The following is a 12,026-nucleotide window of genomic DNA, read 5'->3' on the forward strand; positions in this document are numbered from 1 at the left end:
ACAAGGGAAAGGAATTAGCGGAGCTCGGTGAGAGAGTTGCAGATCTCTAGGAGAACTGAAGAAACCGCCTAGCCACTTGCGATGGGAAGAGTAAGCATCTGAATAGATGGCGCAGAGTGCGGCACAGTATTTGGCGATGGGAAGAGCAAGCATCAGAATGGAATCTTGAGCGCTGTGGTGATGAAAGTCAGCGGGACGGCGCTGCAGTAGTTATGGAATTTCAAGGAAGAACGACATCTATGGTTATCGAAGCAAGAGTTGGTGGCCATAGAGTTTCAGTGTTGAGGAAGAGAATCACCAAGGAAGAAGATGGCTAATGAGTGGGGTTTCTAAAGTTGGTGGGTCGGATTTAAGCCTTTGTTGGGATAGCCCACGAAAAAAACGACGTCGTTTTATGTGTTAAAATGTAACTTAACATGCCACGTCATTTTCTGTTAAGAAAAATAACGGAAGAACAAACATCATTAGGTCAGCTATCTTTCGAGGACAAATTTGATTAATTTATTCTTTCGGAGATGAAAATGAAAATCTAGCGAGGTATCTTTTAGGGATTATTTTGATTATTCACTCTCTAGAAAATTATTAATTGGTTTTCTAGTTTTTTTTTTCTTTTAAATTACCAAAAAATAATGTATAAATTAAAATTAATTTTGTATAAAATTAATTTTAAAGGAAAAATTTGGTTTTAAAGATAAAAAACCCATTTTAAAGGAAAAAAACTATTTTTAAATAGAAAACTAATTTTTAAATAAAAAATTAGTTATTACATAAAAAATAAATATTTTTTAGATCAATTTTTATTTTTATGATCTGTTTATTAATTTTATAATTTTTTAATAATTACTTTTATTATTTAAAGTTATCTTGGGTTATTAACTTAATTCAAATTTCTAGTTAATCAAAAGTCAAGTTTGATTTTTTTTAGTTAACCTTAATCATGTTTACCCTTTAAAAAGAGATTTCGGATTCACTTTTAAATACTGATACATAAAATTAAGAAAAAGTTAAATAGATATGTATAAATTAATTGCTTTCGATTAGATTTGATACAAATTATTTTTTCATTTTAACTTAATTTTAACTTTGATTTTATTGGACTAAAATTAATTTTATCTTCAAATCAGCAACAAAAAGATTTATACTATCATTAAATTATATTTAAGAGTATAAGAATAAAATATTTTTATCACTATCAGATAAAAAATATTATCTATGAATATTTTGATTAAATATATAGCATTTTAAATTCTATCTAAACTATTTTTAAAAATCATAATTTAAAATTTGATCTACAGAATGGATTTATAAAAATAATAACTAATTAAAAATTTCTTAGATATATTTCAAGATAAGAGTTTTTACTCTATTTCGTACGCATCATTAATTTAAAAAAAAAAGTTGATTAAAAACACTAATTTTAAATTTAGAAAATTTAAACTTAAAAAATAAAAATAACGTATATTACTAATGTATCACAATATGCATAAAACGGAACAAATCTTTCAGCACTTTTAAATTTAATTCCTTACCCCATGGATTAAATTAAAATAAGATAAGATAAAACACTATGCTTTCTCTTTTTTTTACCCGTTCCGTCCCTTTATAAACCATTGTTTGCTTCCCAAATTCCCATCATTGGACTCATATATATATATAGTCATCACAAGGCTCTTATTATTTCCTATCAATCTATCGTTACACCAATGGCCATGCGAAAGATTTATGCATCTCTCCCTGCTGTAGCTGCCGGAGTTGGATTCTTCTTCTATAATGCGAAGGTAAGAAAAAGATATCTATTATTTATATTCATATAAAATGTTATATAATTCCAAAAAGTAACATCAAAGTTTCTATGAACGCAGGAACATGCAAGAAGAATTTCAGCATCTAATCAGGAAACAATATCTACAACAAGAGTGGTGGAAGAACAAACCAAGGCCATTAGAGAACCAAGTGTGGCACCACAGTTTGATGGTTTGCATTGTTTTGAAACATTTGTTATGAACAAGGTAAAAGAAAAAGATATGTATTTATTTTTGTTCATATAAAGTGTTATATAATTCCAAAAAGTAACATAAGGTTTCTATGAACGCAGAAACTTGCAAGAGAGATTTCAGCATCTAATCAAGAAACAATATCTACAACAAGAGCAGTGGAAGAACAAACCAAGGCCAGTAGGAAACCAAGTGTGGCACCACAGTTTGATGGTTTGCATTGTTTTGAAACATTTGTTATGAATTAAATTCTCTGAAAGATGTACAACTTAACTGATTCTGTGAGTTAAATAAAACAGTAGAAGAATTCATATTTGTTCTTTTAACTAATTTGTTTCAATTTATTTCAAATCATTCAAGATAGATATAGACACATGGTTAATTTCCACTGTAAACCATCCTTAATTGTTAAACGTAACAACATTGCATGCTATAACAGACTTAATTAACCGGGAAATTTGAAAAAAAGAATGAAATTTTATGATGCAACTGAGTTTATACAACCATCATACTCTGTAGTCTGGACCAACAATTTTTCACGGTCCAAATCAGGAAAAACTTCAATGACTACCCCTCAACAGTAGCCGATGGTAAATTATATTATTTTCCAATCGACATTATTTTTTTTATAATGATTTTGCCTACAACAATAAAATCTAAGGTTCTAATAGAACTCCTTCAATTGCTTGTTCTATATAATGGATTACACCTATCATCATCTTCTACCTATAATGGCAAATCTTGCAACACCAAATATACAAGCAATTTTAAGAAAAATAGCCTATAAAAATGCACAAATCGTTTTACACAGTGAACATATTACAAGCTGTTAGGCATTTGAAACGTGGTATGTTCAAGATCCGAAAATGATCAAATGAAAAATCAAGAACTGCAAGCTATCATATGCATGGCACTTATACATTGTGCTTAATGAAGATAGATCAGTGAACCTAAATTGCAAGCATAACAGAAGCAAACTAAGGCCTTCCTCCACCCATACCCTATCTTTTAATTAGGCTCAAATGACAAGCAAACCAGAAAAAAATTAGGGCTCCAGAATGTTAATTAGTTCATTCTTAGTATCAACGTTTAATCACACATAAGAAAATTAAGGTTCTATTTGGGCATAACAGAGCACATAACAGATCATAGAAGAGGAATTCTCTCTTGTCCCTGTTTGGATTCAACTCTGGGGACTTCCGGAGCAATACTAGAAACTCCTATACAACAAGGTGAAGATAAAATTACCTGGTAAAAGGAGAAATCTGGAGAATATTCGGTGGCTTCGGGATATGAAGTAGTGTTCCAGTTTTGGAACCTGAAAAATACCCCCAAAGTTAAGAATATTTTGTGAAAGACTTTACATGAAGGGATCCCGATCAAGGAAAATCTTAATTCAAGATTTCAAAACATAAACCCTACCTGTCTGATTTGTGATGCTATGGAGGAATCGGTACACCATTGCCTGTGGGGATGTGAAAGCGTGGTTGAAGCATGGGATCTTGTAGGACTTCCGCTACTGAATCAAGCTATGGAGCCATGGAGATGGTGGTTATTTTTAATGGAGTCTTTGAATCTCGAAGGAAGAAGGAGCTTGCTGCGAACCTTGTCTGGTGCATCTGGAGAGCAAGGAATGCTGCTGTCTTTGAGAATCATCGACGATTACCGGTGGAAATAGCTGAAGAAGCTTGCCGCATGACTGAGGAGAGATGTCTCTTACATGGGCACGGATTCCATGCGCCGTGCGTGTTTGGCTAATCAGTATGCCTAACATTTAATTTTAGCTGACTGGTACGCTAGGTAAAGAGAGCCATTGGTTTTTTTATTTTTTAACTTAATGGTAGGGATTGTCCTGTTATTTGTCTGTTTTGATTGGCTAGTGAATACTTTTTGTAGGTTTTGTGTCATAAGAGTCACTTTAAAAATTTTAATTTTTTGGTGGTTATTATTATAGATCTAATATTTATCTGGGTTAATAATTTAATATAGCAAAAATTTATAATTTTGTAAATTTAAATTAATTAGAGTTAATTATTCTGTTTTATGTTAAACTAAAAAACGATGAAGTTGGGCTGAGAAAAGAGATTTTTCGTGGACGTTTGTTGCTGTCACCTTCGTGGCTTTTATGCTGTTCAAGTTGCAGAAAATTACTCCGTGTGGAATCGCCGGTCAAGATTGTGCACGTTCACTAAACGGCGCATCTGCCTCGATGAAATTGAAAAATTTTACCTTAGCCGGTTACTGTCATCGCCGTAACATGAATAACAAATACCGGTGGTTTGGTTTGGGCAGATGTTTAGATTTGTCCGAGAGAATTAGCGGCGAAGGATCGGAGCGGCGTAAAGACGGTGGGCGAGAGACTGGCTAACGAGAGGGCAGAAGATGTTTCGGGTCGGGTCATGTTAGCACACAGTTGGGTTAAACTTGATTGCATCCATTTAAGCAATACTCATCTGAAAAGAAGATTAGACTTGTATAGACTAATTATTTTTTACATGGAGACCAATTTCTATACTATGGAACTGTTGAACATAAGGATGTGGACACTTTTGAAAGGATGGAGTCGTTGAAATTTTCGGTGAAGTGTCGACAATGGATTTTGGGCGTGCCGAATAAAATGCTGCCAAAGTCACCATAGCTGAGTGGGGGAAGAAAAGGAGTTGCTAGTGCGACGGAAGAGCGAGTAGGAGAGGTGGTGGGAAGGTTTCAGTCCTTATCGGCGCTGGAGATAATAGAAGGGACGGTTTACTACGGCAGAGGAAGGAGAGGGAGAAAACCTGGAAGAGGAGGTTAGGGGCGATAATAATTAACTAAATAGTGAGTGTTTAACTAATTTTAATAATTAAATTAAATGTATTCATTTAAAAAATTAAAATAAAAAAATAATCCCTCTATTTTATATATAATTGTAGAAAAAATCCTAAAAAAATAAATATTTTTATTTTGATGCTTTCTGGCGTTTCAGTGCCAAATAATTTTTTGGTGTTTCAGTGTGCAAACATATGCGGCCTACCAAATCCGTCCCCCTCTTACATGAAGCGTGAAACTCTCGAATGAACTTACTTTACCTTTGTTTTTCTTCATTCTTCAATTGTTGTTCTACTTTTCTATTGCCATAGTCCAAAATACCCTTTTGCTTGGAGTTTATTGTGGAGCAAGTAGTTTCTCTAATGAAATTCATTGTCTTTGAAAAAAAAAATATTTAATTACTCTATTGTTTCATATCAAAATTTTTAATTATGTTATTGTACTTTTTTTTTTAGTTGAGTTTTTACATTAATTTTTTTTAATTGGATTTTTATATTTTTTTTCTTTTTATTTAGGTCTTTGTACTAATTTTTTTTAATTTGATCCCTATAAAATTAAGTCAATTACTGTTAAGAGGGACCTAATTAAAAAAAAATTGGTGTAGAGACCCAATTAAAAAGAAAATAAGTATAAGAACCTAATTAAAAATTTTATAAAACTATAGAGACCAACAGAATAATTAAACAAAAAAAACTATAAAAATGTTGTCAACATTGAAGGGGATTAGGTACAAACTATTCCTGCTCCACTGGAAATTTTTGCCATCCGAGGAGAGATGTCTCTTACATGAAAGGTGAAACTCTCATTTGAACTTACTTTACTTTTGCTTTTCTTCGGTTTCCAATTGTTGTTTTACTTTTCTATTTGCATAGTCCAAAATACCTTTTGCTTGTAGTCCATTGTGGACCAACTAGTTTTTAGTTTTTTCATTAAAATAAAATAAAAAAATTATTATTTTTTAATTACAATTTTTAAATTTTAATTTTTTAAATATAATTTTCTTTTTGCATTTGGTTGGGCAAGTTCGTCGTACCGAGCGAACTCTATAAAAATTATAGAGTTTGCCTTACTCCGATGAATTTCACTTCAAATATATCAGATTGAGTTAAAAAAGTTAACAATAGTAACTATTATCATCATCTCCAGAGTACACAAGAATAGACAGAAATAAGTCGTATTTTATTTTTGAAAAATAGTTATTTTTTTAATATATAATTAAAAAATATCCTTATTAAATATGGCTTATTCCTGTGTACTTGTGTATTTTTGGAGACGATAATAATTGCCATTGTTAAATATGGCTTGTTTTTTTAAATTTATAATTAAAAAAAATTATTGTAGAAGCCATGCTTGTTCTCTGAATATTTTTGTATACTGTTTAGAAATCTATATACTATTTTGGAGACGATAATATGGATTAAAAACTAATAATTTTTTATTTTATTTCAAAAAAAAACACTAATTTCTCTAATAAAATTCATTGTCTTTGAAAAAAACGGTAATAATGTTGTCAACGTTGAACAATTACGGTACAAATTACAAAGGAAAGAGGAGTTACTTCTCTTATATTACTTTGTTGTTGGAGCAAGCGTGGAATACCGACGCTGAATGCAGAGACATAGACAAATTGCGAGGTCATAGGTTTAAAGGAAAAAATTTACTAAATTTATAGGTGTTGTTCGTGATAATATTTTTAGTAAAAATAAAGTATTTTTAGTTTTGACATTCAACTATTTATTCATATAAAACAAAATCAAAATACTTAATAGTCAATATTAGTTAAGATTGTAATTTTATTTTATTTAAAAAAATATTTTTGATTATAAATTATAAATATGATTATAATATGTGACTAACGATTGATATATAAATGAATTATGCTTTACAAAATTTGAATTATAAATTCTAAAATGTATTTAATGTCAATTTAAATTTTTTAAATTTATAGTTTTGAGTTATATTTACGAATAGGCTTTTCAAATAGGCTCGTGAGCTTGTCGGACTTTCAAATAGGCCGGATTTGGGTATAAAAAAAACTTATAAGAAATAACAATATAAACATATTTTAACAATATAATTTATACTCAATTTTTTCTACTTTTAAATTAATATTCATTAATTTTAAAAATTATAAAGCAAATTTTTTCCAAAACATATTTTTGTGCAAAATAAAACTTTGCTTTTGTTAAATATTTATGTAAATGTATCCAAAGCGTACTCAATCCATATTTAAGAGGTAAAGAAACTTTATTTTTGTTTCTTTCAAAATGTAACTTTTACATTTATTTTTTGTTATCTAAATTTTATTAGATTCGTTTTATATACTCCTTCTTTATAATTTAATACTTGGTATAAATGGATAAATGTTCTTATTTTTTTTATTATTTGCAATTAGAAAGAGATAAAGTTTAAAATATTTATTAATAAAATAATTTCAAATAAATTATTTAACCTTTATTTTATAAAGAATTTATTTAAAATTTTGTTTTTATTTCACATTTAAGCTTTATTATCGCTATACTGTATAGTATAAAAAGATGGAAACTAAATTTTTATTTTTTTTTAATTAGAAATTTTTTATGCCAAGTTTCTTAGATTCTTAGACCATTGTCAATTTAATATAGTGAAAAGGATCAAGAGAAGGTTGAATACGTCCTCGTGAACATGCGTCAATGATTTGATTATGTCAATTATCAAGAAAAGAAAGATTATGTAACCGCTCCCTAAAAAGATTATGTAAATTTTAAATATATTTTATATTTAATTTTAATTTTTTTTTTTAAAGATTTGCCCTATCAATCTTAAAATCTTTAAAAGTACACTCAAATAATCAAAATTGATTTAGTAAACAAAATTTCAAAGACAAAACAATCAAATCTCATCAAAACATTAAAACGAAATCATATTTTTAACAACTTAAATATCAAATTTAAAATTTTATTTAGCAATCAATCAAATTTCAATTTCTCTCAATAAACAGAAAAGAAGTATTTGTCAAGGCAATAGTAATAGCTGTTCCACTTTATACTTTGAGTTGTTTTAGATTACTTGACTTCTTATTAGAGAAAGTACAAAAGAAGATAATAAACTTCTGGTGGGGCAAAAAGATTTGGAAAGAAAACAGTGATAGATTAAATGGGATATTATCAGTTGAGAGAAAACTCAAGGAGGCCTGAGAATCAAGAATCTAAAAGCTTTCAATCTGACCATGCTAGCCAAACAAGGATGAAGAATAGCCACTAAATCAGATTCACTAGTCAATAAACTTTACAAAGGAAGATATTTCAGGTATTCTACTTTCTTGACAGCTAAGACTGGTCACAATCCATCTTAGACATGGAGGAGCCTACTTGAAGGGAGGAAGGTTTTGGAGAAAGAACTGCTATGAAAAATTAGTTGGGGAACTCAGTGCAAATTCTTGAAGACCCTTGGATAAAAAACTCATTTCCTATTCTACAATGCAAAATCAGATCTTTAATGCTCAACTAGAATGGGTTAACCAACTCATTAACAACAACAGACAATGGGATGAACACACAATAACAGCAAACTTTGTTCCAGATATTACAACTAGAATATTACAGACAAAATTGAAGAAAGGAATGATAGACTAACTTGGTCCAGCGTAAAATCAAGGACATACTCAGTATCCACGGGCTACAAAATTGCGTACCACTTTTTTCACTCACCTATGGAGCAATACCGGAAGCATGCAGAGAAAAGAAGATGTGGAAAGCCTTCTAAAACTTACTATGCATCCCAAAAATAAAATATTCATTTAGAAGGCTTGTCATAATGGATTTGCTGTGAGGGGAAGACTGAATGAAAGGTTCCAGAGCATCCCCAATGTCTGCCCTAGGTGTGAGAAAGATGGAGAATCAATCACTCACTGCTTAATCCAGTGCCATCTCGCAAACCAAGCATGGCAACTTTTACCGGTTAGCCATTTGGGCCAAGCATTGGGAACTCAGCCGTTTGAAAAGTGGTGGTCGCATGTAGTAAATCAGTTGAACCAAACGACACAGTAGATGAAGAATTCGGTGCTCGTGGCAGTTTTGTGTTGGATGAACTGGAGAGACAGAATCTTGAAGATCTTTGTGAGCAAAATTATTTCTCCTCAAAAATTTTTTGAACAAGCTATGGAGTTGTTATAGGAGTTCTAGACAAGAACGAGGACTTAGCGTGACTTCTCTCTTCTCTCTTCTCTTTTCTATTTTTTTTTTCTCTCCTCAGTTGTTTTATTAATCTCTTTCTTTAGTCATAAGGATATTTTGGAAAACCCCGAAGTCTAAATCTGGCTTTTGGTGTCCAAGATAGGACTGAACAACTTATTGTATTCATTTTGCTATTTTAATGAATATTTTTCTACTTTAGAAAAAAAATCAATCAAATTTCAATTGAAAACTTCCAGATGAGATGAGATGAGATGAGATGAGACGAGATACATACCTTTACCCTATATATATAGCCATAGCCAAAGACTGAATATTAGAGATCCGAATTCATAGTCATTGCTAACCTAATGAGTAGTTGAGTACATTAGTTAATAAGTGTTCTGCTTCCATGGCTGTGGAGTATGGATTTCAGGTTGTTAGAGTATAATTAGGATCAATTAAGATTCATTAACATCATTTATATTTATTTAGCACATCTGTATATTTATTATAGGATATTACGCTTTTATTACTTTGATTCTTCTAGCACCTATATATATCATTGTACATTGTATCTTTGGCAAAACACCGAATAATACACAAAAACATCCTCTTTAGATTAATCTCTTGATTCTAACACGGTATCAAGAGCATAGGTCTTTTATTTCTCTATTAAAATTACTTTATAGCCAATTTATTTTTTTTCTTTCTGGTGGTGTTCTTTGCCTTTGAGGAGCAAGCTATAGACTTCCAAAGTTCATCAAAACCACTTTTTACTAAAATATACCAAACCCCATTTTTACCAAATTCACATTTCCTGCCCACAAAACCTGCACATTTACAACATATCAAGCCTCATTTCATTATCACCAATCACTAGCATATCATTGCTCATACCATTCCATAAAATCCATGCAATAATCCCAATATTTACCATTTCAACCACAAGCTACAACTTTAAAATTTCATTAATTTACTTTTTCAATTCTTTAATAACAAGCCATAAATCATCATTAACCAAATCAACAAGTCATAACCACAAAATCTCATGGACATATACCAGCAACATCATCAATTCACCATTATTAGTTCCAATAACACATTCTCATTAATTCCATTCATCTCATGACCATTAATTCCAACACAAGGCTAATCATCAATCTACCATTAACATCACAAAACTAACCATTTAATGCATAAAATCCTTTTCAACTTATCCTATAGTTCTCTAGCCTAAGTTTTCACACAACCTTACATATTAAACGTGCGAAACCTAAACCATACCTTAGCCGATCACTATACTTAATCCAAGACAGCCATCCAAGTCACAACACATCCCCTCAAACTCAAAGAAACCAGCCACAATCTCAGCTTTGATCACCACCAAGCTTCCAAATGCTTACTTTTCAATTCCAATGCTTATATATAAACTTAATTCACACCTAATACACATGTACACTTAAATTTCAGATTCTACATAATAAAACCAAAATTAGATTAGGGTTTAGGTGATCCTTACCACACCCATACGCGTAGCAACTCAAACCCAATAAGCTCCGCAAGCTAAAACGAACCTAGAACACCAAATTGGCAAAGTTTCACCATAAGGGTTCAATTTCAAGAATAGAAAAGGAGATAGAAAATCTAAGATGGAATTGGAGCTTACTGGTAAAATTGATCTAACAGAAATATAGAGCTCGACGTGCTGGACGCGTGGCCGCGAACGATGCGGTGATCGGAGTTCGAACGGAGAAGTTACGGCGTTTGGAAATTGAAACAAGGGTTTTGTATCCTTTTCTTCTTCTCCTTGCGTCTGGCGCTGCTTCTGTTGTGTTCTTAGAGAAGAAAATGAGCTTTAGCTCATTTATTTGCGTAACTTTTTCTTCGTTGTCTCGGCTATCAAATTCAGGAACTAAGATGTTCGATGCTCTAGTTTTCGATTAATTCAAAGGTGTTTAGCGTATTTTGAAGTCTCACCTTCTCCCTGATGTATTGTCTCGTTGATATCCCCACTAAGAAGTTTGCTCCGATAGGCAAAATGGACTTGGTCACTTGGTCCACGATTCCCTAACAGTATCACTATTTGTCCTAGACCTCGGTAACCTATTATGAAATCGATGGCTATTCTCTTTTACCTTTAATGTAGACCCTTCGATGGTTGTAGCATTTTGCACGGCTTCTAGTGGTCTCTCCTTTCTTTCTCATGCGTGGAACATGTAATCACAGATTGTCACTTCGTTCTTCACTTCTGGTTGCTCAAAATATCTTTTGGGTTCGTGATACATTTTAGAAATCTTAAGGTAACTTCGAAAATCTTCTCTTCGTAAGCTTCAGACAACGGCTTCTCATTTCAACTTTCGATTTCGACACATAACTCTCTCTTGGTATCTTTTTTATTCAACAGGCTTCGATACTCTTAGTAGCTCCTTATCACCATTTTTGCGCTCCCTCAGTCCTTGACTCTACGATCTTTATTTCGGCATTGGACATATAAATTTTTTCTTAATTCCCTTTTGTTTACCAGACTTTGACATCTTTGGCGGCTCCTTATTGTCTCGTTATGCGTCCCTTACTTCATCGATGCCACGTTGTAACATAACAATAGATTTAGACCGACACTTCCAATCGCACTCTCACTCTTTCAACTTAGAACTTTAACTCATCTAACATTTTCTCCTTTTGGATTTATCGTCCAAGAATCTCTTAGAAACTTTTTGCTTAGCGCGTCTACCACAACCTCACGGTGTTGGATCAGCACGCATCTTAAGTCCTCCAATAATACATCGTAGTCATTTCCTAAATGGTTCATTAGGCCTAAGCGATACGAATATTGACAGAAGGATCAATCTTCTTTCCATGGCTCGAAGGCTTCCATCGTATTCTAGTATTTCAATCACATGGTGCACCTCATTGCATCTATTTAGTCACGAGCGATACGATCGGCAAGGATTAAGGTTTTAAATTCCCTAGTAATGTCGCTGGTTTATTTTCATGTTTCAATAGTCTTGTTTTAAAGGATTGACACTCTAATAATTGCATCTAAGAATTATGCGTGACATAAAATCCAATA

General features: G+C 31.8%; 1 long non-coding RNA gene across 1 annotated transcript; it reads right to left on the reverse strand.

Annotated features, from left to right (window-relative positions):
• Positions 1 to 1,484: 1,484 nt before the first annotated feature.
• On the reverse strand, positions 1,485 to 3,746 carry LOC148573161 (uncharacterized). Its single transcript, XR_015904795.1, has 3 exons — positions 3,417 to 3,746; positions 3,243 to 3,312; positions 1,485 to 1,765 (listed from the first exon to the last, which is right to left on the reverse strand). It is a non-coding gene; the product is annotated as an uncharacterized LOC148573161 (long non-coding RNA).
• Positions 3,747 to 12,026: the final 8,280 nt, after the last annotated feature.

Source organism: Arachis ipaensis, chromosome B2, assembly GCF_059453495.1.
Source record: "Arachis ipaensis isolate K30076 ecotype BB chromosome B2, ASM5945349v1, whole genome shotgun sequence".
Taxonomy (NCBI): Eukaryota; Viridiplantae; Streptophyta; class Magnoliopsida; order Fabales; family Fabaceae; genus Arachis; species Arachis ipaensis.